This window comes from Pleurodeles waltl, chromosome 3_1 (genome assembly GCF_031143425.1).
Source record: "Pleurodeles waltl isolate 20211129_DDA chromosome 3_1, aPleWal1.hap1.20221129, whole genome shotgun sequence".
In the NCBI taxonomy this organism is placed as follows: domain Eukaryota; kingdom Metazoa; phylum Chordata; class Amphibia; order Caudata; family Salamandridae; genus Pleurodeles; species Pleurodeles waltl.
The window spans coordinates 49,079,144-49,105,363 of NC_090440.1; the positions used below are offsets into that span (position 1 = coordinate 49,079,144).

The following is a 26,220-nucleotide window of genomic DNA, read 5'->3' on the forward strand; positions in this document are numbered from 1 at the left end:
CCCCCCTCCTGCTGTCACTTCAGTGCGGCCCTCGGCCGCAAACCATACTGCAATTTTGGCCCCCGAGAAAAAGTTTGTGAGTACCCATGCTGTAAGCCAACAGCTAGTCCACATTCAACATATGGCCCATATAAGTTAATACAGATGGGCATTGGAACTAAGTTTATCTTTTTTAAAACACTTCCCCATGATGTTTCAATGCATTTTTGTCTCTTTGGTGTACACTACGGGAACCATTACATCATGGGCAGTTGGTGTACAAATATGTGTTGGTTCCTACCTTTTTTCTGCATTTCATGGCGCTATAGCCTCCAAAAAAACAGAAATGCTTAATGTTTACTGGTCATATCATGTCCGCATTATCATTACAATTCAGGCCCTATCTGCAAAAGACATTTAGTTGTGTTACCTATGTTATTATATTAATTGTGCTCTTGTTATGCTGTCAAGTGACATAATTTCCTGTGATGTCACAGAGGTATTTGTGATGTCACTTCCGCTACCCTGGCACTTTGGTGAAGTAACAAGCATGCTCGTCCACCACGTCAGGAGAACACTTGCACCCTCGTAGGTTCATCGATAATTCTCAGGTTGCTACCGGCCAGGAATACAAGTTCACTTGGGGCTGTTGTGAACAGTTTTGGGACTCGTAGTTAGTCTCTGACTACAAGTACCAGAAGACAAAAGATTAAACAAGGATGCGTGGGACTTGCCTAACTTCCCTGAGAGAAGGCTTCTTTAAAAAGTTGGTGACTATAAAAAATGTACCACACGATTGATTAAAAATATGTGACATCAGGACAGAGGGAAGATAGGGCCGGACAAAAATAGCTTCTGTATTATGATAGGACATGAAAGGGACTGGATAGGATGGGGAGGGGGGAGACGAGAGACTGGTGAAGATTTTGGTGGGGTGGGGGGGGGGGGGGGGGCGCTTGCTCCTTTAAGAAAATTAAGGCGAGTGGGATCTCCTGTTTGAGCGCAAAGGCAACTTTCCTCCCCTCGCAGAGAGGGCTGGAGGGTGGAGCGGGGGCGGCGGCGAGTGCTGCTGGCGAGACCGCCTCGCTCTCTAGGGGTACGGGTGCTTTAAGTGGGGTGCACCGCCGGCAGAGCAGGTCGGGCCCGAGGAGGGTGCCGGGAATGCCTCCAAGGCTGCCTCTCTATTAGTATTCTGTGTGCGGGGAGCGGGGGCTGGCTCTGAACGGCAGCAGGCGGGCAGGGAGGCGCAGCAGGCCGGCTCTCCAGGGGACCAGTGCCGCCAGCCGCCTCCGTGGCACCCACAGCCTCCCGCGGGACCCGAGCCACCCCCGCTGGCCATCACCCACCCGCCGCGCGTGGGATGCGCATTCCTCTCGGTTCGGGGATTCTATCTGGACTGCGGTTGTCAATCCGACGGTTTCGGAGTCACCCCTTGCCACCGGGACGAGGGGGTCCGGAGGAGGCGGGCGCCCAGTGAGCAGTGCGTGGCACCCACCGGGGCAGTCCCGAGACCATCTGTGGCGGAGACAGGTGCAGCGCCCTGAAGGCAGCGGCGCCTCCTTCGCCTTTCCGACCCTCCATTCATCGGTTTCGTCTTCTAGTTTTGGTTGAGTTTTTCTGCTTCTCCGGACAATGGCTCTCTTCTCGCCCAATTGTGCAGCCTTCCTTACCTGGGGGCTTTAATGTCCCCTTCTGGTCGTTAACTGCACAGGAAGGACCGACAGTCTGATAGCGCCTGGTTTTCTGCGGCTAAGCCCTGCTCGGGGATACCCCCAGACGGTAAGGGACCGTGGTCCAGTGTCTGACTGTTTATTGGGATCAGATTGTTCGTTTCCACCCCTCTCTCTCTGAAGATTGTGGTGCGCGCCTGCTTGGAGCACGCGTGTCCGTGCGCACTGTGCGGTGCCAAGGATGTGTGCGGTGCCGGCGCCCCCGCCAGCCTCTCGCAGTGCAAGGCTCGTGGGTGCAGGGGGGCTCTGTGGGCGCAGAGGCACGCATGACTCATGCACGCAGGCAGATTTAGCCCTCACTCACGCGTGCACGCAGGCAGACACAGGTGCGCAGGCACATCCAGGCGCAGTCATCTGTGGTACGCGCCTGAACCCAAGGTTAGTATCGGCCTGTCTTGCAAGCGCTCTTTGTACAGTCTTTAATGCATCTCTCGCGCCAGCAAGCAGTTACTGAATGCATCTGTTCATGTATTTATCAGGCTACATTTACCTATCCATCCACCTGAATAAAGATGCTGTCATTTCTGCAACATCCAACACAAATAGGAGCCGGACGCGGTATGCGTGGGTCACCTGGGTGCTAAATTAATAGATGAACCCAGAGAGCCACGTGGCTAGGTGCAGTCATTCATTTACGCTTCAGGGAGCTATTGGATATAGGGGACATGAGCGTGTGTGACCGAGGTGAGCAAATTCTCCTGTGTCCATTACCTCTTTGTAGCAGACTCTCAAACATTCATGGATGAAAGGAACCTCATTGAGGCATGAATAGAACCTCGAGGAGGGATGAGTGGAACCTCGAGGAGGGATGAGTGGAACCTCAAAGAGGCATGAGTCGAGCCTCATGGAGGGACTTCTTGAGGCGCATCTTCTTGAGGGATGAATGGAACCTCAATGATGCATGCTGCAGGGACAGATGAATGGTACCTCAAAGAGGCATGAAAGAAACCTCAAGGAGGCATGAATAGAACCTCACAGAGGGGTGGATGGAACCTCAATGAGGCATGAATAGAACCTCATGGAGGCATGAGTGGAACCTAACGGAGGCATGAGTCAGTGGAATCTCATGGGGGGACAAGTGGACTCACGGAGACAGTGGTATCTCATGGATGACTGAAGCATCATATTGGAGGAATGAGTGCAACCTTATGGAGGGGTGAACAGAATCTCATGTGTGGAACCTCAAGGTGGTATGAGTAAAAACCTCTTGGAGGGATGAATGGAATCTCATGCTGAGATGCGTGGAATCTCAAGGTGGCATGAGTAGAACCTCATGGAGGGATGAATGGTCCCTCATGATGGGATGAATGGATCCTCATGCAGAGATGAGTGGAACCTCAAGGTGGCATGAGTAGAACTTCTTGGAGGGAACCTCATAGAGTGATGAATGGAACCTCGTGGAGGGATAAATGGAACCTCACTCAGAGATGAGTGGAACTTCAATGTGGCATGAGTAGAACCTCTTAGAGAGATGAATGAAACCTCTTGCAGAGATGAGTTGCATCTCGTAGAGGAATGAGTTAAAATCTCAAAGAATTCCTAGTTGTAAGAATGACCGGGACTTCTTGAGGGATGAGTGGAGGCTCATGAATGGAGGAGTGGAACCATATGGATGTGTGGATTAAACTTCATTAATGGATGACTGGAACCATATGGTAGGATCATCATTAGTTAGATGAATACAGCCTCATAGATGAGTGGAACCTTTAAGGTGGACAGATGAGCTGGGGGTCTGTAAGCTCTTGGATGGATGAATGGAGGGATGAATGGAACCTCGTCTGAACGAAGGTACTTTTATGAGGGAGTAAGAGAACAGCATGATAGATTAACAATATATCATGGATGGTTCAAAGGATGCTAAAGAGTGGTCATCAGTGGAAGAAAGGAACCTCATGAATGAGTGAGTAAATCTGATGGAAGGGAGAAAGATATCTTACAGATCGATTGATGACACTTGTCCTTTGAACTGAACCTTCTGGCTGAATGGATGACCTTCTGGCTGAATGGATGAATGGAACCTCCAGGGTGAATGAATGCATAGAACTTCATGTATGCATGGATGTACTCATATGGATGAATGGATTGGATTAAACTGCATAAATAATTAGATGAATGGAACTTCATGTGAGTTTAGATGAACATAATTAGAAGGGAGATAAATGTAAGCTCATAGATGGACTCTGTGGAAGGATGACTGGATTCTCACTGATTGATCAGTACAGGCAAGTGAATGGAACCCTTTGGATGAATGAATGAATACACTGAATCTGGGGCCCTCATGAATGGACGACTGAAACTTCAAGAACGGATGAAGGAATCAATATTCTGATATGAATGACCACTTCGTAATGAGTGATGGATGGAAGAAAAGAAGAACCCAAGTGGGTAGATATGACGAAAACAGTTTTTTCAAAGAATGGCTAAATGAAATCATTGTTTAGATGGGTGAATTGAACAGCAATGACAGGGCATATCTTCCACGCCCCTTTATCAGCAGCGTAGATAGGCTGACATAGGCCCAGGAACAAGGAGGGAACATGACCCTTTTGACTGCCTTTGGGGAAGTCAAATACAGCAACCTTATGGGTTCATGGGCCGCTCAGGGCTCTGGGTCCCGGTGCCACTGCACCTGCTGCACCAATGGCAGCTGTACGTGTCATGTGTCATGAATTCATGTGTTTATATATGGCACAGAGCTTTGGATCGTGTGTTTCCCGTGGCTCTTCAGTGCCCACGTGTGACTGAATCTAGCCTCTCCTCACTAGGCAGTGACTTGAACTCAATATCACATTGTTTGCTGGCGCGAAGATTGCTCATTCCAGACTTTGCAGAAAGAGGATACGGGCTGTTTAGACGCATTGTTGAGCGCTATTAAGACACGTTGTGGCGCGCAGTCGTTAATTCGCTTGTGTTTACTGTCGCCACCTACGCATGCGTATTTGTATTCCCAACAAAGGCTTTACAAGCAAGGAACATAGATCCAAAAATACACGTGCATCCCAGTTGCGTAACAAAGGCCCCCGCAGGGAGCCCCCCGAGCTCCAGGCCCCCCCTCATGTATTTTGCAGGCCCCCCTCAAGTTTCGTTACACCACTGGTGCATCAATGTAACTGCGAACACGTGCTGCTGACGCACACACTTTTTGACCCGATGTTTGATGATTTGATATTAAATTAATATTTCAGAATATTCGCGAGTATTACCTCGATTCTTAGTTCACATGGTCAGTGGCGTAACATAAGCCCCCGCAGCGCCGAGGGAAGGGAGTTTCAGGGTAGTCCTTCAGCAAAAGTGGTAGGTGGTGGGCCGGGGAGCGGGGCCATCCATGTACTTTTGGGTGGGGGGTGGGGGGCACAAGTATTGTTACACCACTGCACATTGTTTCCAATGCCTTTCCAAGCACTGCAATGTAGGGTCATGGTCATGAGATGTGTGTGAGGTCACAGGTCGGCCACCTATCATTGCTGAGCACACACTTGCTGCGCAGTTTGTCTGTTGTCTTCTATTGTAATTGCATTTATTTAGCGCTTATTCCCCCTGACGAGGCACTGAAGTGTGCTATGATGGGTAAAACCCTACTCCGCAACCACAAAGTAAGTGGTTAGTTGAGTGATTATTTCCTTGTGTTGTGAATTAGTTGTTTATGGGTTAGCTTTAGTCTCCAAGGAAACTTAAGTATCTCCTCCCTGTTCAACTGATGAGGTAATACGTTAATAGGAGTTAGGAGTGATTATTAGAGTGAGTTCATGTAAGTGGAAAAGAAGGGTGAGGAAATAGGCCGGAGGAGGTTGGATATTGAGGGATAGCAGGGAGAGGTTACACAGAAGGGGAGGTTGTAATATACTTGAGCAGGATGAGTAGCTAGGTTAGAAAAGGCTAGGTATTACAGGGCTAGTAAATCAGAAGGAGAGTTAAGTATTGGAAGAGGGGTACAGTTAGTTTACTGAGGTATAGCGGAGACTAAGGCGGCAGGCATGTGAAAGGGTAGGGTACGCTCAAAGGCACTAAGGCATGCAGAGGATGCAGCCTTGGGAGAACATCATTCGAAGATAAAGGCAGGAGAGAGAATACTCCCTCTATAAACCAGGTTATTTTCACAGAGGGCTTTTTGTAATGTTGAGATAGGATGCAATCTGAGGAAGTATAAAGGAGACAGGCTGATAGTTGAATCCCTGTGGGCAGGTGATAAAAGTTGTTCTGTCGCTTGCTCTGTTTGGTTTTTGATGGTATTGATACAGTCTGCTCCTTTTACATAGAGATTGAACAATGTTGACATTGTTTGACACGCGTGTTTTTTCATATGGAGTACTGACCTATGTAGTATGTCTAGATAGTTGTTTGCAAGGTATGCCTGTTGAGATTTGGAGCAGTGGACAATCAATGGGGGTTGTATTGATCATACCGCAGTGTGTTTGTTTCAGATAGATGCTTGTGTGTTGAGTTTCTAAGGGGGTGTGGTGCTCTCTGGCATTACTTGTTGTTTGCAAAGGTATTCTGCTGATTTAGCACCTCCTTGATCTTTGAGTGTCCCTTGGGCAGGAAATGAGAATGTGTGGATTCTTTGTTGGACCACTTTGGGAATGACCAGGTCTTAGTAACCCTTCTGAACCCTAAGTGATTCTCAGTGGCTCTAATCTTTACAGGTGGGGAATTCCGAAGTTTTTCTGTTTGCATGGAGAGAGTAATTCTACCATTAGTTGTTTTTCCCATGAACAGGAATTATTAGGCAGAGTGCCAGCCTGGAACATAAGTTCCTGAGTTGGGAATAGTTTGTGATTCTTTTTTTTTTTTTACTTGAATGAATTCTGGTTCTTTGCCAATAATAGCTCTTTGGGTGAAGCCCAGTAATTTGAGAGGCTCTTCTTGTTATTGAGAGCCAGCATGGCACCTTCAGGATCAGAGAAATGTGGGTTCATATTTTTACATTTAGGAGTAGTTTTGCGTCTGAGTTTTGGACTCTTTGCAGCCTTCTGATAGTTGAGAGTGGAGTGTGTGCTATAGTGCGATATCCAAGTCATGTCTGGAGAAGATGCCTGACAGCGGTGCTGGAACGAATATAAGAATGGGGTGCTGTCGTCAGTGTTACCTCACTGAAGTCATAGTTTTGTGAAAAATCCAAATGTCACATAAGGAGCAAGTGTGGCCAATGAGCCACACCCATTCATCAGAAGAGTGATAAGAGTGTGGTATGTAGCCTGTGGTGCATATGGACCAGAATGTCCCAAATATATCACTAAAGCATGGTATGGTAGTACACTGTTGTTGATAGACAGCAGATTTTCCATTGAAATTGCCAGAAAATATGCACCGACATCCAGTTTTTCTGCAAATATTTACCATTTGTACATTTCCAGGTAGAGTGTCTTGGCTTGTTTTGATCTTATTGAAAACTTTGTTTCCATCACACTTGAAAACTACAATAAAAAATGTGCTTCATTTGAGTTTTCCTAACTGCTTATATATTTATAAATTCTTGTACAGTTAATTTACAGTTATTCAAATGTTGTTGTGTGTTAAAAAACCGACCTCCTAGATCTACTGCATTTTTTTTATATTTCCTGATGCAAGCAAGGTTGTCATATAGTTCACTTTTCAAAATCCTCTAACTTTGTCGAGAAAGAAAAGTAATCTCTGAGCTCCATATTAAAAGAATGAGCAGCAATTTGTCAGAAGACATTGTCTTTGAACACATAGTAAAGACAGATATTGTGACAGGACAGAAACAAAATGTACATGCATCTTTATTGCTCATTCACCATCTGAAGTCCAGCATGGTATTTAGAGGTTGGGGCGGGGTACTGCGGCACTAGTGTCTATGGCGAGTGATGTTGCTTGTAGATTCTGAGGAAATTCAAGATTTAGAAAGATATGTCTAAGTGTTTTCATTGTATAAAATGCTCAGTGGGACAGCCTGCCCACTGGAGTATTCATAGAAAGTCTAGAGCCAAAGATGATTCAGATATTTTTGTACATTTATCATAATTTTTGGTGGAGGTCCCACTTCATCTCGCCAGAAAGATGAAAGGTCATAGTTTTGCAGTCACTGTAGTTCAGTTTCTTATTGTTGGAAGCATTCAGCTTGAGGCGATTCCACATTATTCATTGATCTATGGCTCTGAGACAGGTGTTAAGTTTTTATGTCCCGAGGTTCTTACAGTTTTCCACTCTGAGAATTATCTGTGAATCGCCTGTGTATTTGTAGCAGGTAAGTTTGAAACTATTGATAACATTTGGTAGTAGTTTCATGTATGTGTGTCATGTCTGATAGGACCTGTGTTTAGATAAGATGGGATCCAGTTGAGGATGATGCATTCTTTACAATTTCCATTCAGTCTAAGAAGTAATGTGTTACAGTGTACTGTGTGGGGGGTATGTTAAATTGTTGTAATTTGCTTTCGTGTAATTACGTAAAATTATAGTAAAAGTACATGAAATTACAAGTAATTATGCACAATGCAAATCCATCATTTTCTGCTATATTTTAGCGCAAAATGCAACCTCATGTCAATTTTTGGCATGAGGATGCATTTATCAAAACACCTCAAACAGCAGCTCCTGGTGCTTGTTGTCGCACGTGTTCACTGTAAATTCTTATCACGAATGGTGCATTTCATGATAAATGTTTACCATGAATGGCGCATAACACAGTTTCATAATGGCATCATTTTGTGTTTTTCGTGTAACAAGATTTATGCAAGGAAAACATAAAAATTGCATGAATAACACTAGCGTAATTTAGATCTACTAGGCCTAGTACTGTTTCGAAAGCTGCAGAAAAGTCCATGAGCAATAATGCAGCGACACAAGTTTTGTCAGTTGTGTTTTAGGTCATCCCAAATTGTGACTAGGGCAGATTCTGTCCATCTTCCTGGGCAGAATCCCGCTTGCCACTCTGAAAGTAGTTGATTTTCTTTCTAAGAAATCCGAGATCTGGTGAAAGGCTGCTCTTTCCATAAATTTGCTAAAGAAAGACACATTGGAGATTAGTCTTTAGCTGGTAGGATCTGGAGGGTTCCATATGTTCTTCTTGAGTAGTGGGCATATGCGTACCTTGTTTAATATTTCAAAGAAAGTTTTAAAAGTTGTTGATAATATTTCTGACTGAGATAGATGCTAATGTTGTTTAAAGGATCTTTTCAATAATGTATGGAGGGCAGTGTTTTGAAAGGCAGTCAGATGGGCTGCTAGCTTGTAGTAGGTTTTTAAACTCTGAGGTTGTAACTTTTTGAAGGCTGAAGATCAAGTTTGACTATCTACTGTGATAGTTGTTGGCTATATACAATAGAAGGAGCTATTTCTCTTGTTTGTTAGATAACAATTCAGTGTGCCTGCTTTGTTTAGATAACGGATTGCTAGTTTATTGCAGAAGTCTTGTATAAGTTGAGTGAAGGTTTGACAGCTCTCTGTATTGCAAAGTTCTTAAAGAATTTATGGAGTTTCTTGTCTGGGCATTCAGCATTGTTGATTTGATTTGAACAGTGGATTTCTTGACCTTCTATATGTATGGTTTTTACATTCTCTCATGCCTATGTAAAGACATTTTGTCTTGCGGGTTCTTGGACTTTAGCATCTTCATTGACACGTTGAGAGTTGTCCTCCAGTTTATTTGAGCTCTTCATTCATCCAACAGGCATTCTTCCTGCTTTTGCCTTGTTTTGAAGTTGCTTTTTGGATTGATATGTTAAAGGCTGAGGACACCTATTCATAGAGTTTTTCAACTGGGTTTGTTTCCTCTTGATTGTTAGGTGTGATTTCAACTCTTGCATGTTTCGTTTGTTCCACTGTCTGTAAGTTATAGTGGGTTGGTGCGCTTTTAGTTGATATTTTATTTTATATTTTGAATGAGAAGGTGCTTCAATTTTAGATTGGAGAAAATGACATCAAATGCATGACCTGATAAATGGGTGTGCCCAGAGATGATCTGTTGTAAGTTACCGGTATGGGTGAACATTGCATCATTCGCTCCTGCATACGTTTGCGCAAATTTCACATAATTACACTAAATGTGTTCATAGGTCAATTGTCACAGTGAGGATGCATTTAAACAAAGCACCAGGAACATCAGCCTCTCACAATCTGTTGTTTGCGTTTACTGGACATGGCACGTTTCATTGTAAATTTTCACTACCAATGATGCGTAAATTTGTGAAGTGGTATGAGGGGCGCAATTACTGGAATTTCACATAGCAAACCTAATGCTAAATTCCCAAGGTTACACAAATTTCTCTGGCATAGTTTACATTTCACCCAGGCCTAGTCTTTAGAACTAATATGATAGCACTTGTCTGAGGCTTATTTAGTTTATCAAACCAGATGTGTGTGAAACCAAGTATAAATATATTATACAGTCTGTTTGCTAGATTTGAGACTGTGTCCAAGAGGGCATCAGTAAAAGCGCAGGGTCGAGGTCTTTAGAGCAAGAGTAAGTGGTGAGTGAACGTGGAGCTAGGCTGGCATTCAGCAAGAAAGGCTTTACAACCTGGTATAGTTACTACTTCCAGCTTGGTGATCGTTATGTTGTCATTAAATACAATGGCTAGTTTGGGAGCTATTTCTCCTTCACTGTAATTTAAAATAGCTTGATAGTGAGGAGAAATAACCTAAGGGAGTTATAGGTGATGTCTTTTCCACACCAAGTTTCAGTGACTAGTAATAAGTCAGGTTCTGTATCTGTGCTCATTGTATGGGCGTCCATAAGCAAACCATTGAGAATTAAAATTTTGGTCCATGGAACAGTGGGTTTATATCTGAGTTTCTGTTGGTCTTATGCCTTGGAGATATGTGGTTAGAGTTTTACTTTATGTGTAGGAGCAGGCGAGTGTGAAACAAGTGCTTCTGGAGTAATGATGCTGGGTTGAGACATTCCTCGTCTTCACTGTCCTGCTCAAGTAGGGTTATTAGAGATTTGATGGATTTTTTTATGGGAGGGAGAGTGAGTCAGATTGTGAGGTAGTTGTGGGTGTAGGATTTTGTTTTGGTGATGTTTTCGAACTGAGTTGTGTTCTGTTGTGATGTAGTGTAGGTCATGCAAATATTTAGTTTTTATTGAAAGTAGGAGGGTATGAGTATGTGATGGTGGGGGGAGGTGGAGGTCTAGTTTTAATGCCCTAAAATTGAAATTGATGCATACGTATGAAAGTTGTGATGAGCTGCTTTGCGTCATGTTGAGTTGTGCTGAGTGATTAAGGTGTTGGATTAAGAGGGTGATTGTAAGGCTGGGTAAGCTGATAGATGAGGGTTGTTGGTGAATTGTGGTACAGGTGGAATGCTTTTGTGAGTGGCAGCTTGTGTGTTTTTGGGGCAGAGGGGATATTCAGAGTTAGGGTACTATGGTATATCAGATTTGTTATAGTAGATGTTAGTGGAGGGAGTGGGTTTATGAAGAGACAGTAAGTCTGGAGTTGTGGTATTTAAGGCTAGGTGAGCAAGATGTGGGGTGACTCTGTGTGTCCAGGGTTGGGGTTAGCTTGTTACGTTGAGAATACGACTGGTGTAAGAGGGAGGTAGTAAGAGATAGTAGGGTAAGGAAGAAGATTGGGGTTCATTCCATTGGGAGAAGGACAATGGACAGGAAAGGCGGTGGGTTGTAGTGATGTATTATTTGTTGAACTACAACATAGATGGTTGGGAAGTGAACAAGGTACACCATAGGGATTACAGCAGTTAGTTGGGGAGAGACGAAAGGGGCAATAGATGTGAGGTGGTGCATAAAGGAGAACATGCAATGATAGGAAGAGAGTTTGGGTAGCTAGGAAGTGACTGTGGATACAAATCTGTTAAAACAATTGTGTTGCGATGGTGTGATGTGGTTTAATGTTGTGTGACAGGTAAGAGAGTGGAAAAAAGAGAGGGGCTTACTGCAAGATTAGATGATTATCTGACCTTGTATGTGGAGGAGGTATATCTGCTTATCTGTTGTGAGTGGCTTTTCAGACACAGTTTGTGGCTTCAGGCCCTTAGCAGACCCCAATGGACGGTACCCTTAACGTGACCTGAAACCCGTTACTTGAACGTCTGGTCTGCATGCCGTCTACCATCTGTTTAAGTAGGCATAGTGATGAGGTGAGACGGCCGTAGCCTTGTGTACTAATAAGAACCCAATCCCTGGATCCTGACCAATAGAATCCCTACCCCTAATCAATGGGAGCCCAAGCCCCAAAACCCTGGCCTTTAAATGGCAATTGGACAATTGATCTTAGGACATCCCCTTGTCTAGTAACTCTTTGAATGAGGACGTGTATCTGGTTTGCCTCATGTTATGTCTCTTTGCTACGAGTAAAAGTAGGTCTCTTTATCTCTCTCGCTCGCTTGCTCTTGCTCTCCTCTCATGCTCTTCCCGTCTCCATCCCATCCCCTCTCTGTCCCCCTCTCTCTCTCTCTCTCTCTCTCTCTCTCTTTTTCTCTCTCTCTCTCCCTCTCTCTCTCTCTCTCTCCCTTCCGTCTCTTTTTCTCTCCGCCCAGCCTAGCCTCAGGTGCCTGGAGCTGCGATGATAGGCCCGATTGCCTTCGCTATTTCCCCTCCATTATTTAATTTGCTCAAATAGCATTTCATTGGAAGGGCATTAGAGGAGAAGGCTGTGCTTGCAGCATCCCTGCCAGGCATAAGCTCCCACAAGCAAGTGAGGGCCGCATTGCCAAGGTCCTGGCATCATCCTTGAGGACAAGAACTTTATTTGCATGAATTTGGAGTCCTTTGAACTGGCTAATGTTATTGCAAAGTGTTATACAAACAATATCACCCTTAGAGGTTTGCAGAGAGTCTTCCACACACTTTTTGAGAATTGTTCCACTGTCTGTAACAGAGAGATGTGCACAATTCACACATTAATTGTGTCCAACTCAAGTAAAAGCTGTCAATATGTCAATCCTTTCCGTGCCAGGTGACGTTTCCTGCGTCGAATAAGCACTTAACCCAAGATCATTAATATCACCACCTCTAGTCCTGAACTTTTCACTTACAAATCATTAATTTCAGGTGCATTACTTTAATGGAAACAAGACTAAAACACCCACAATGCATTAGGCTATCACACAAAAATCTCAGGTTTGGAAAAAATGCCCTTAAAGCCTGGCAGGGAGTAGGTCACCCCTTATATCACTCTGTCATCAATATTGACATAAAATTGTCTGTAGTGTGATACAACAAGAGATGTTTTTACTTAGAAAGTGTTGGGAGAAATCAGTGATTTCTACATCTATCCATTATGTTTGGAGAGGGGCATGTTTCTGTGCCTGGATGAATTCCCGCTAAGAGAGACAGCATTTGCAAGTGCCAATATGAGCATATAGCTCTCTATAAATATCCATGAACAAAGTATAATTTATATATATTCTGTCTCATGCAGAAATGTTACATGAGAAAATCAATGAACTGAACACCAAAATTACTCCTCAGTTTTATTTTTTTAGTGCCTGTGGAGCATTTTGGCCATGAAATCAAGATCATCTACTGACATTCTTTCCCTTAAGGTTGTATTGAAGATGGGATAAATGGTCCTGATTTGTAAATAATTGTGTCCTGGCTTAAGACACATTGAACAGTGTCCCTTTTAGCTTAAGATATACCTAAGACTGTAATTTCTGTATTAAAACATTTCTGTGTTATGTTTATGTATTTTGTTAGGGCTGGAAAAATCTTAGAACACCAGACACCAGTAAGATGTTTACTTACTTCTTCAATGTTGATTCCATGGTTTTCTGATTAATGATCTCTAGAACGGACTACTAAAACTCCTTCTTAATTGACATCCAATGAAATATGTCCAGATCTTATAGACTATGAAAGACTCTTACTGCAGGGGTGTCCGATATATGGGCATCAGTGCGATCTATGCTAGGTTTACAAGATATACATATAAGACACGTTTGCATGCAATTAATCTAAATTGAAGCTTATTTGCATAATGGCATAATAAACTCACTGGCTTTAGTTCTCATACCTCTGCTATACTGGCTCCCATCATGGGTAAGCTCCTCTTTAACTAGTCTACTTCACCAAGGCTATATAACTACAGCAATCAAGGAATCTAGCAGATAAAGAGCAGAGATCTCTTGTGGATCTACTCGTCCTTACATCACATAGGCCCTCATTCCAACCCTGGCGGTCTCTGACCGCCAGGGCGGAGGGCAGTGGAAGCACCGCCAACAGGCTGGCGGTGCTTCCAGGGCTATTCTGACCGCGGCGGTAAAGCCGCGGTCAGAAAAGGGGAACCGGCGGTTTCCCGCCGGTTTTCCCCTGGCCCAGGGAATCGCCATGGGGATTCCGACCCCCTTCCCGCCAGCCTGTGGATGGCGGGAACGGGTGTCGTGGGGCCCCCTAACAGGGCCCCATACAGATTTTCACTGTCTGCTTTGCAGACAGTGAAAATCGCGACGGGTGCCACTGCACCCGTCGCACCCCTGCAACTCCGCCGGCTCCATTCGGAGCCGGCTTCCTCGTTGCAGGGGCTTTCCCGCTGTGCCGGCGGGCGGCCTTTTGGCGGTCGCCCGCCGGCCCAGCGGGAAAGCCAGAATGGCCGCCGCGGTCTCCTGACCGCGGAGCGGCCATTCGGCGGTAACCGCATGGCGGGCGGCGGGCGGTCAGAATGACCGCCATAGTCTCTTTCTATTATAAATGCAAAATGTCTACCACTTTTTCCAGGCTAACCCAGCTACTCCGTCAACTGCTAGTGAGGAGATATGGTTGCAGTGGCGGCTCCTCCGCTATTGCAGCCCCCCCCTCCGCCAGCAGCAGCTGCAAAACTTGAGAGATAAAATGATAACAAACAATGTTTGTTATTGTTTTATTTTTCAAGGGGGCGGGCCATGGGGGATGACAGAGATGGAGGGGGAGTGGTGTGCCTTCCTGCAGTGTGCATGTGTGTTTGGCCGGCCGTTTCAGGTCGGCCAAACCGACATGCGCACTAAGCTGTCTCCAACCCGAGCTGCGTTGCTAGGTTGGAGACAGCAGGCACAGGGAGTGCAAAGCTAGGGCGCTCAGGCCAGCAGCATGAGAGCAGCATTAGGATTGGCTGCAGGGTGGCTGGCAGCCTGTGCCCTCACTGGAGCCTGAAGACCGGGGATGTGGTGGGGATTCAGGTAAGTTTATTATTTTATTTTTTTTGGTTGTTTTGTTCCCTCCACCACCCTGCCACCCCACACTTTACCCTGCTGCTGGCCACAACTGCATGGCTGAACGACTAGAGCTGCTGACTATAGAACTGGGGAACCATGTTCGAATCCTGGGGGCAGCTCAATAACCTGTGATTCTGGGCAAATCACTTAATCTTCCTAAGTCTAAAATAAAGTGTTGCACAGTTCGTGATGCCTGTAAAGTGCTGCAATTCTCCAGGCCAAGTTTTGTACTACATAAAACTGCAAAACAATTGCTGTAGGTCTTCCTTTGACTGACCTGCTTTCCATCTGATGTCTTTTCTTTCAGCTGTACCTGCCCTGATTTTTTATTATTTGCATTTATTGGCAATTCAGCTGTACTGAGAATTGCTAGTTAGAGTGTTGATACTTTTTAGTGACTTGTAAAGCTGCACAACTGACAAATTCACAAATTTATCAGAAAAAAGGATTTGAATTATTGGTCCTTCGCAGCAGCTAGAAGTGTACCCTGTGGTACAGAGGACTATTTGGGGAAATATGTAGACTGGCTGTGCTTGACAGCCATCACCTGTGTCCTCCCCATCCCCAACTCTGAAATGTTTCTTGGCCAACCCACCAGCCTAGCTCTCAGATGCACTGAGCCAACATTAGATCAACAGTTTCTCTCCCTTCCCTCCATCTGCACTGTTCCCACACATCGTCTGGATTCTCTTAGCTGATGACCTAGGTAGGGTGTTGTCTGCAGTGATCTCCTGCCCCATAATATCCCACCCAGAAGACATCCTAAAGCAGGACATTGACATAGGAGAGGCGGCTATAGCCCTGCTATGCCTCAATGGATCAGGCGAAGTCAGAAAACTTTGGAAACATTCACCAAAGCTGAAGTTCCTCAAATTTTCCCATCCAGTGAACGGTAATACAAATAGGGGTATCTGAAGAATTGCACTCCAACCGCGGAGTTTGCAGAGTTTTCCTCACTCCACGTTCTGTGCATGCAGAGTTCCAAAAAACTCTGTGAAGTAACGCAGAGCGAAGTTTTTTCTCTCCCTCACCAAAGTTAAGTTGGCGAGTGATAGCAAGAGAAATTACTAAGTTGGCGAGCATGAGTGAGATTTCTGAACACGAGTGGTCATGGTAGGCTGCAACTGCTTGCAATGAGAAAACTGCCGCTCGCGTAAGGAAGCTGCCACTGAAGTAGAAAATCTAATCAAACGGCAGAAAGAAGTTAGCGCCCTCTGGTGCTCCACGTGATACCGTTCGATCTGAGTTTACAGCGTGGGAGCAACTACTGGCACTGAAAATCAGCAGAAACAGCGTGACTTATCCAAACTCCGCCTCATGCAGAATTCCGCATAGCACGGCAGAGTTTTTTCAGCACTTCGCAGAATTCCGCGTAGCAGAACTCCACAAACTCCACCAAGACGTAATAAAAAATTTAACCTACCACTAGTTTTAGTAACCTTTATGTACTTCCTCCATTGTCAGTTAGAGGGTTCGAAAGTGAATGTACCTCAGCTGTTAGGATTTAGGGAGAACATTCATCAGGTAATCCAGAGGGCCCAACATTTAACCACATAGAACTGTTGTGTTCCTTCAGTCTTGTGTCCTCAATGGATAACAACGAAGGCAAACACTGATCCTCAGCAGTTACTGAGCTCAATGAAGGGAGTACATTTTTGGAATGAGGTAGGTCCAAGAGATGCTTTCCTTCCCCATCAACCTCATTCATCTGTCCTATCTGCGTCTCCATGATCTGTCCAGAGCTTTGCTACCCTGGCAGGTGTATTGAAGCACTATATCAAGAAGATGGAAATAAGAAAAAAGCAATCTGTGTTAATATGGAAAGTGATATAGAAAACAACATTGCCTTTCAGGTGGTAACTGGACCTGCATGCTGGAGTCTGGGAATGTTTACCACATGTGGGTGATACTCACCTGCCAAATGTAATGTGCTTTATAGAATTTCTTTTTAAGTCCAGTTGCATCTTTTAAAGCACCACTGCCCCTTAGTTTATACCACGTTATATTAATCTGACTGCATTTCCTGGTATTCCAAAATACTTGGCCTCACGTCACTGGCAAGAACATAATAGGTGTGTTTTTTCCCATTTTCTGTAAGTGGTTTTCTAGCATATCATATTTTTCAATTGTTGGTGGTGGTGTTGCTGTAACCCACTTACATCAGTTTTCATCATAATAATTGTAATTCTGTACTCTCTACATCCCAAGTGGTATTATTCTAGAAATAGAACTGCATAGGCCAGCTGCTTCTAACATAGTTTTAGGACTGGATCCACCCCAGATTTTAAAATCCGTTTGCCCCATTTTTTGCTGTTTGTGTTGTAGAAAGCAGTGCAAATGCTATTAGCTCCACTTTTGAAATGTAAAAAAGAAGGCTCCACGTTTGAGCCAACATTATTTTGTTCCATTCTAATTAGTTTCATGGTGTAAACTTTGCAAAATCAGTTTAGTTTACATTTCATACGCTTCATGCTTGACTAGTACACCTGTATGCGGTATTTGTATAGTGCAAACCTAGCCAAAAGGCAGTAGAGCGCTTTACAGAGTCAAAGGCAGGTTTGCTGACTCTTAGTGCAGCTTGATGCAGTGTGTTTGAAGCGGTGTGTCTTCCACCCTTTCCTGACTGAGGCAGGTTTGGGGTGGACTTGGTGGATATAGGGTGCATTGATGGAGAAGGCTTGTGGCCTAGTTAGGGTCGAGCCTGAGAGTGCATGCGTTTGTGCATGCGTCTCATATGCGAGACGCTGTTGTGTTCAGTAAAGGGCTTGGAGCCCGCCTGTCAAAGCACCATCTATGATCTATCAACCAAGAGTGTCCAGTATATTCAATTGTTCTCTTTTATTTATATTCTTCACATGGCGGTTTGTGTATTGTGGCGGCGAAGCGGGCGGCGGCCCTTGGGCGTTTTCTCGGTGCTTATAGAGGTGCCGGATCCTATGATCAATAACATGGGAACCCAGAATATGGGATGTCCTGGGATTTAAGTAACAAGAACTTAAGGAGACATTTATCCTAGAGATATATTTATGTGTGTGCTAATACATGTGTATCAAAAATATTTATGACCTGAAGAGTCTACATTAGGTAGACGAGACGGGTTGGCTGGTTGTATCTATGTGTTTGATTAACTGGAATGTTGATGTGAAAAAGATAAATAAAAGAGAACAATTGAATATACTGGGCACTGGTCACTCGTGGTTGATACAACATAGCTGGTGCATTGCCAATTTTGGACTTTATGATATATCCTTTGTACACTGATTGGGCGACAGGTGTATATAGCAGTAGCACATTGGGACTTCTGGTGCATAAGTTACTTTTGGGACAGATTGGGGGTGCTGTGATTGGTCCGCTGCTCATTTTTCTTTTTTGTCACTCACAATTTGTTGGTTTGCTTGGTACTGTTCTTTACAGCCTCGTAATTCATCAATGCATGTCTGGCATTATTTCCATTTCTCTGTGCGGAGCAGGGATCGAGCACTAATTGATTTCAACTTAATTAGTGCCCGTCCACTGCTCCTGACGTGATCGAGGTATTAATATGTTCTAACTTTCAGTGTCCCGCAAAAAGAAGGCTTGTTTTCCTTTTGTGTCTCTCCTTCACGTTCATGCTCATGGCCGCCATAGTGCTTTGAATCGGCTCACTTATGTCAACTGTTTTACTTTTCATTTTTATCAATGCTGGCACAATAAAAAGACCTTTCGTTCATGAGAAAAAATGTTGCCCCATTAACGTCTAACCTCCCTTCATCTCCTAACCTATGTAACAAAAACTTTCTCCATCAACTTTGACATTGCACAGTCGCACTCATGGAACCGTCGGCCTACTGTCTCAGCGGTTTGTAATGGCATCTTTTGTAGTATGTCAGCATGCCATCACTTAGAGTTGGTGTGAAGCTGCGTCCGAGACATCTCACGCAGGATCATACTGACCCCACTACTCATCAGAGCCATCTTTATACAGAGGCTCCAGGCAGTTTACCAGCGTGGAAGGGTCATCTCTCCACCGGCAGCGCGCATCCCCTCTGCCCCTCCCAGTACCAGCCCATTAACTTGTAATTAGGGCAGGAAGATATCTCTGAAAGAGCGTGCGCAGAACCAGTTCACCATGGATTGGCGTGACGTGTGATCTCTTGTGTCATAAAACCTATCACGAGACTGCGCAAGCAATGTGGGGAATGGCACAGGGCGCCGGCCAGTTGGGGGTGCTGTTGCAGCAAACAAAATTATTTCTATATGCTCGTCCACCACTACACGCACACACACACACACACACACACACACTGTAAACTTATTTCCCCTTGACTTATACTGTTAGTGTGGGAGGGGAGGGGTTAAGGCATGGAGGTTTATGTGGCAAGAAAAGTCCAGTTAATAATTTACAACACTTATAGCTTTAACTTGAGCAAATGTGAGACCCATTGCATTTCAAATGTGTATTACCTTTTATCAGGGGCGTAGCTTAGTCAGTAAAACTGGGGGTGTGTGAGCTTCATATTTCCTGACAATCAGTCTTTGGCGGGGGGGGGGGTTAATCCGTCCCAAATGTGACGGCTATCCCGCCCGCTGTATTACGAGTCCATTATATCCTATGGATCTCACAATACGGTGGGCGGGATATCCGTCACATTTGGGATGGATTAACCCCCTCCGCCAAAGTCAGGCCCATAATGTTAAAATTCGTTACATGACAAGCAGGGCGCATGAGTGGGGATTAAGAGGCAGTGGCAGGGGAGAGGTATGCGAACAGGTAGTGAGAAAAGCACGATATTCTGTAAAATAATGAAAACATTTTCGGGCTTTGAAAACAGAGACAAGAGAGTGTACATGTGTTTTTGTAAGTGTGTGTGTGTGCATACATTCCAGCTGAAACCCGACAGACACCTCGTGCCCCACTGAGAGTACCTGTGCCCAACTATTCTTCAGAAAATACATGCATTAGGGGGTGTAACACTCCAAACACCCCACTTGAAGCCACTCCCCTGACTTTGATACTCTTCTTTGCCTCTAATGTGGTGGTATCTTGGGTGTGGGTGTGCAGAGTGACACAGGAGGTTCCAAGCTAGAAAATATTCTTATGTTTGCTCTAGTCCAAACAACGTTCTGTAATATTCATTTAGGCAAAAACTGTTGACTCCATTACTGATTAAACACTAAGAAAAATAGTGCAAAAAAACTGGCCTGAGTTTTCATCAGTGGCAAGTTTGTATAACAAAGTCCTTGGCAGGTTAATCAACATGACAAAAGAATGGAGAGGGTCTTATTTTTTTGTGTCGTACAGAGTCTACGCCCCTACCACAATTCTTCCTGGTAACCTACACTTTTTTCCTTTTATTCTCTTACGATGCAACATGGTTTAAATAACCCCTAAGAATGCGTTTCTTTCCACTTTTATCTTATACTGTTTTAATATTTATATACAAAGAGCAACTCAGTTTCATGTAGTTCTAGCGATACAAAACATGCATGACACTTTCCAATGTGAGGGTATGATTGCACCCCTCCACGCCTCCGTGATGACGTCAAAAGAGGTTTACCCTAATTATGCTCCTATTTTTTTTTTTTTATCATGAAGACTTTTGAAAACCAAATTTGACTTCTAAGTCTTTAGGGACACTTTGTAAAATCAGAACCTGATCTGGAGGGCAAAGGTGCAATGGTGTGGATTTCTTGCAGAAAGCAAAGAACAAATCTCTGGTTAAACTCTCCTTTTTCAGGGCTGGCCTAGAGGCTGCTTTAGCTGCCCTGCCTTTAGCCCCACGTACTAAAACAATAACGCAAGTATCTTCGTAGAGGTGGTTTAAGACAGCCCCCTTTATCCACTAGCGTGCTCAAATGTCCCTCAGATTATGCTCTCTTGGCACCGCACATCTGGATGGGCCAGCCCACTCAGCCATTAGATTTAATTAATATTTAAAACAAGTCTGCCATTCTTTTTTTTTTTTTACAGTCCTTTAGTGTAAAGCAGTCACATTGACCTATAGTGGTGTAGTATTCCTCTGCATGTTCATGAGGTACAAAACACAAAGCTGTTTTTGTTTTTTATCTTTAACTATAGATTACTGTCATACTTGTTGTGCCCTGCTAAGTATTTTTTTTTAAATATTTTTTTTCAAAAGGCCTGAGTAAATTAAATGAAATTCTTGAATTTATGTATTGGAAGAAACATATTAGTAGTGGTCATCTTTGCACGTTCCAAGTCAATTATTAATTTCCATGGACATGTGCCCAAGGTTTTTTCTTTTATGGCTTACAAAACTTCAGTTTAAGTTGAGGATGGCTTGTCTAGCACAAAGCAGACAGAGGCATTTTGGTATTATTTATTTAACTATTTTTAGTATAATCTGGGTAAATAGATGGGGTGTTGTATTAAACGTTCCATCTATTGTCCACATTTCACTATTTTCTAGAAAAGGGCCTTATTATGAAGTTGGCGGTTCAACCACCGGACCGTCAATACGATGGAGGCGACCGCCAAGCCGACGGCCTCCCCACCACCGTATTACAATGTTCCGCTGGCTCAGCCAGTGGAAACAGTGCAGCAGCATTGGCCTTGGCTTCCTCAAGGAGCCGAGGTCAATGCCATTGCACAAATGGTGACCCCAGCACCCTCGGAATGCGCACTGTGTGCTACTGCAGACAGTGCGCATTCTGAGGGTGCTGACGGGGCCCCCTGCATTGTCCATGCCATGGGCATGGGCAGTGTAGCGGCCCCGCTGTGGCCCCGTCCCTGCCTTTCCGTCGGCCTTTCCATGGCAGGTCCCCTGCCATGGAAAGGCCAGTGGAAAGGCAAGTCGTAATCAGTACCTCGGCACCGCCGTGGCTGACCACAATCTGCACTGCTGCCAGCCCATTGGGATCTCTCATGGCAGCGGTGTGCTGGCGGTCTCACCGCCAGCATCATATTGTGGTGATTGGACCGCCAAGGTTGAAGAAGTCTGACCACCACCGCTGTGGTCCATGGACCGCTGTACTCGTAATAAGGCTAGTAGTGTTACGAAGTGTTGCAAATATAAGAATTCTTTAGAGGGTTTTTGTTACCACAGGAAGGAAAGATCCATGGATGCAGTTTTTTGTTAGTTCAAAAGGAACTTCAGTGTCACTAAAGGTATTGGGTTATTTTAGCTGTACACTGATTACCTGTATTTTTCTATTTATCTTTGTTTTCAAATCTGGAAGAATAAACATTCATCTGGCCTCATGCACAAGGATATTTCTTACTATCTCTCTTGAAAATGAACCACAGGCCTCATGGGAGGGGGCTCCCACTTTTAAATCTGTTGCAGAGGTAGAATGTTCTGCTCCCTTGTCCATTCTACAAAATCTTCTAGAGTAACAACTCTGCCTTTGCAACAAGTTCAGAAGTAATCCACACATCTAAAATGAGCCCTTGAATTCTTTTGTCTCTCCTTACAGTAAATGTAATTGATTTTCCCCTTTTAGATATCACATAGTTTATTTTTATTTCCAATAGTTTCTTTCAATCAGAATCTTTTGGATTTATTTGAAATTGAGAATATTTACATTAAAATTGCTTTTTAAAATTTTTATCCTGCGAATGTTTTCCAAATTCTCTATTATGTTATAAAAATAGTGGGATCTATTAGAGAATTATTGTTTAAGTTAGTACCTACTTTTGGTTGGAATTTTTTTTTATTGTTAACACTGGAGTATTCTTGGTTTGTATTTACCTCTCTTTTTATTTTGAAAAATGGTTATTTATTCAATATGCTTTTCATCAATTTAAAGGTCTTTGCATTTTCTTCAAGTTTTCCCTCATAGTGTCAGGGGGATTTCGTTATTGTTGTCTTAAGATTTGGTAATTTAGACATGAAACATTATACACTTGATATGAATGCTATTTATGTTTGGCGTAGTATCATCATTTATTTATGCTATTTATTTATAAGCAGGGCTGCAGTACCTTCCCAGCCTTTTGTGCTAAATAAATAGTTAAAAAACAAATGATTTCAAACTACGGTTTAAGCATACTTTAAAACCATATTTTTTTGCATTGTTTATTTTGAAGTGCTTCAAACTATGTGTCTGGCAGGACCTCAGCCTCAAAACTCCTCCCACCACAGTGAAACTGACCACCGCCCTGTCAGCCCAGTGAAATGCCCGGGAGCCAGTCCGGCCCTGTTCATAAGCTGCACTTACTTACTTTAGTTCCTAGATGGCACTGTAGTTTTCTCATTTGTGTACTACTGTCAGGGCCATGCTGTCATTTCAGAGCCTGGGGAATGCTGCTACTTGTACTGTGTGCGCTGTTTCTATATGGAAATCATTATTTATAATAAAATGTGTTCTGGAATGTATGCTGTGTGACAATTAATTTCATGACTGATGCCTAAATTATATTCATAAGATGTCAAAAGTCAATTTTGATCTTTATTTGTCAAATGTTGGCACAATATTTGTTGTGGATATATTGGTAGCACTTTTAAAAAGTGAAAACAAACTCTTTCACATATTTGATAAATTTAATAGTTAAATTTTTCGGACATTGACTACAGGTCATTTAACACGCGAAAGTGATCTCTTTAAAATACAAGCTTGGTATAGATCATAAAAGGTCTTTTTGGAAACCCTCTTTCTGTTTTTTTTAAAAATGGTGATTGACGTGGCCCGTCATATTTCTCCCATATGCCTTTGTGATGAATATTCATGTTTGTTGATGCGGATTACATCTAGGTGATGCATGCGTCAAAATAATACAGCGCAATAACCACTCAATATTCCCTTTACCAGCAGGTGTGGTCCCACTTCAATGTGGCCGTAGTAACTTCTGTCAACACAAAAGAACATGTGTGATGTAACACATGACATTCTATAGTACAACACTAAAGTATAAAAAAAAGTAACAGATGGAATGCTTGAATTAATCTCCGCCACTGATAATTAGCTGGGGGCATCCCAGTCCATTGTTCTAGTTCAGGTAGGACCTGGCCTGGCAATTCAGGATGAACTGTTCACATTCTAACATGGCCAAGACTGGTTTGAATATAGCTGGGCCCAAACTGAGGTTCCAGGGTGTGCAAAATAATGATGGACTGGGACATGGTTCAAGTGATTACCAGCGGCTGAGATTAATTCAAGCATTCCCTCATCACTTTTTTGTATACTTTAGTGTTTCACTCTAAATGGGATGGGTATGGCCAGGCATGGGTCCTGTGCACACTGTGTCATTGGAACCAAGCTATACTTGGCTGGTGAGCTCTAACTAGGGAGAAAACCGGTCTTGGGAAGCTTGTGTTCTGGTTCAGGGAGGACACAGGGTTGGTGGAAGTCACTATCTGACTGTGTCATGGTTTATGTCAATGAGTGAACAACTAAGGGGCTGATTCACAAAATATATATTAGTATATAAAAGATTGCCCCTATAGAGCTGTTTTACATCCTCTAACTTACCTTAATGAATTGGCACCAAAACATCTAAAATGGGACTAAAGTAGGAATCTTCAGATGCTCTTCATAAACAATAGTACACATTAAAATGACCTTGCACACTTTACTCTTTTACTAATAGATAGATGTTTCAGCATCAATTCGCAAAGGCATGTAACAGTACAAAAAGAGTACTCCAGTACCAATACTAACTGTAGGAAATTGCGTTATTAGTTAAGGGAGGAGGGGTGGCAGCATACTTTAAGCAACAGCCACAACACCTGTCAGGATGAATGACTGAAGTCACTAAAGTAACCTCAGCTCAACTCCTTGGCAGCCAGGGCACAGATCACGCAAGCTTAACTTAGAGGCAGTGTGTAAGGTAATTATGCAGTACCCACACAGCAGTGAAGTTATAACAGAAAATAAGAAAATCCCAAATCAATTTTGAAAGATATCGTAAATAATAATAAATAAAATGACACCAACATGACAAAAAGCAAATAAGGGGGACAGGAGATTAGAATTTTTACATTTTTAAATAAACCTAGCCAAAAAAAGAATTGAGCACCAGCCATGGGCAACTACTCATGATTGACTCATGCGAGATTTGAGGCCGACCGCAATGGAGCATGGGTCGAATACGGAAATCTGATTCACTCCAGTTGGAGGTTTTTCCTTGGGACATAGGGGGTCATTTAGAAAGAAATGACGCTGCGTGGCGTTGCAAGCCAGCTTCTTGCACTAAGCTGCATCATTTTGGAAGTGAAGGGATGTGTCGTATTTACAGAAATACAATGCATTTCTGTACTTTCCTCTGTGCTGGCGCACAAACTGCTGCCTAGCGCCAGCACAGACAGCCTTGAACCATGGTGCAACAGTGTCTGCGTTGCAGAGATGATTGTTTATGTGCAGGAAGGGCCACCTTCCTCTACATAAACAATCATTAATCGTGTTTCCCCTTTCTATGTGTTCTGCAGAATAGAAAAGAAAAACGGGGAGAAATAATGTTATTTCACCCCTGAGGTGGTGTAGGAATCAAACGCATTCCCAGCCTTATAAATCTGGAAATGCATCAGATTCCATGGGTGTTGCATGGAAACACCCACCGCAACACCCATTGAATGCCCCTTTCACGCAGAGTTATGCATGAAAGGGGGCAATATTTACAAGGCCATGAAAAGCCATGCAAGGTGGCTTTGCGTGGCCTTGTAAATATGTGCCGGCACACTGTACCACCAGAGTGTAAAAAACAAATTATGCTCCAGTGGCGCAGTGTGCCGCTAGGGCCTCGTAAATGAGGCCCTTAGTCCCAAAAATTGAAGTCTGAAGGCTTCAGCAGAGCAAGGATGTAGGCTGTAGCAAAAGGGAGCTCCACAAGGTCAGGTAACCATTGGGCGAAGTCTTGGTTAAGCCTTTAGTTTTCGGGAGGAAAGGTCAGAGTTGGAGAAATATGAATTTCACGCCCAGGCAAGGTAGCTAAAGGGTCAGATGCATTTAGCGTCTTTATCCAATCAAGATTTTTGTATTCGCACTCAGTCACTTTTTTTGATCTTCAATTACTTCAGTGGGGCAAGGCTGCAGCCTGGTGCCAAAGAGGGCTCCATGAGACCGGATACCTTCTCCATAATGTCTCGCTGAATTGGATTTGCTGAAGCAGAGAAGCTCTGAGTAGGATAAGCCTGAATCTCCAGGCCAACAGCAGCGCACCTTGAGTGGATCGACTTCGCAGGTATATCCCAGTCCTCTGCAGGTCTTGAAGCTGAAACGGTTTCTAAGTCCCAGGTTTTCAGGGGTGGTAGGAAAAGTCCAGCCCAAAACACCCATCTACTTTTTAATATATGGGTCATTGACACTCTAGACGCTACCCTCATTAAGAAAATGGGTAGGTCCCATTGTTCTGCCCATTCTGCTACTTAGTATTCTGTGAAATGAACCCTAGCTAAAGGCAAATGTAAAAAAGTTGCTAAGGACTTGCCTACAATTCAGTATTAAAACTATACAAGGAGTT

General features: G+C 43.8%; 1 protein-coding gene across 4 annotated transcripts in view; it reads left to right on the plus strand.

Moving 5' to 3' along the window:
• The first annotated feature begins 1,019 nt into the window (after positions 1–1,019).
• The window catches only part of LRRC4C (leucine rich repeat containing 4C), a 3,131,096-nt gene continuing 3,105,895 nt past the window's right edge, over positions 1,020–26,220 (plus strand). The window contains exon 1 of one of the 4 annotated variants that reach the window (XM_069221814.1): positions 1,020–1,758. The gene's annotated coding sequence lies outside the window, so the exon portion shown is untranslated. The remainder of the gene's footprint in view (positions 1,759–26,220) is intronic. The other 3 variants (XM_069221813.1, XM_069221816.1, XM_069221815.1) reach the window with 3 other exon arrangements.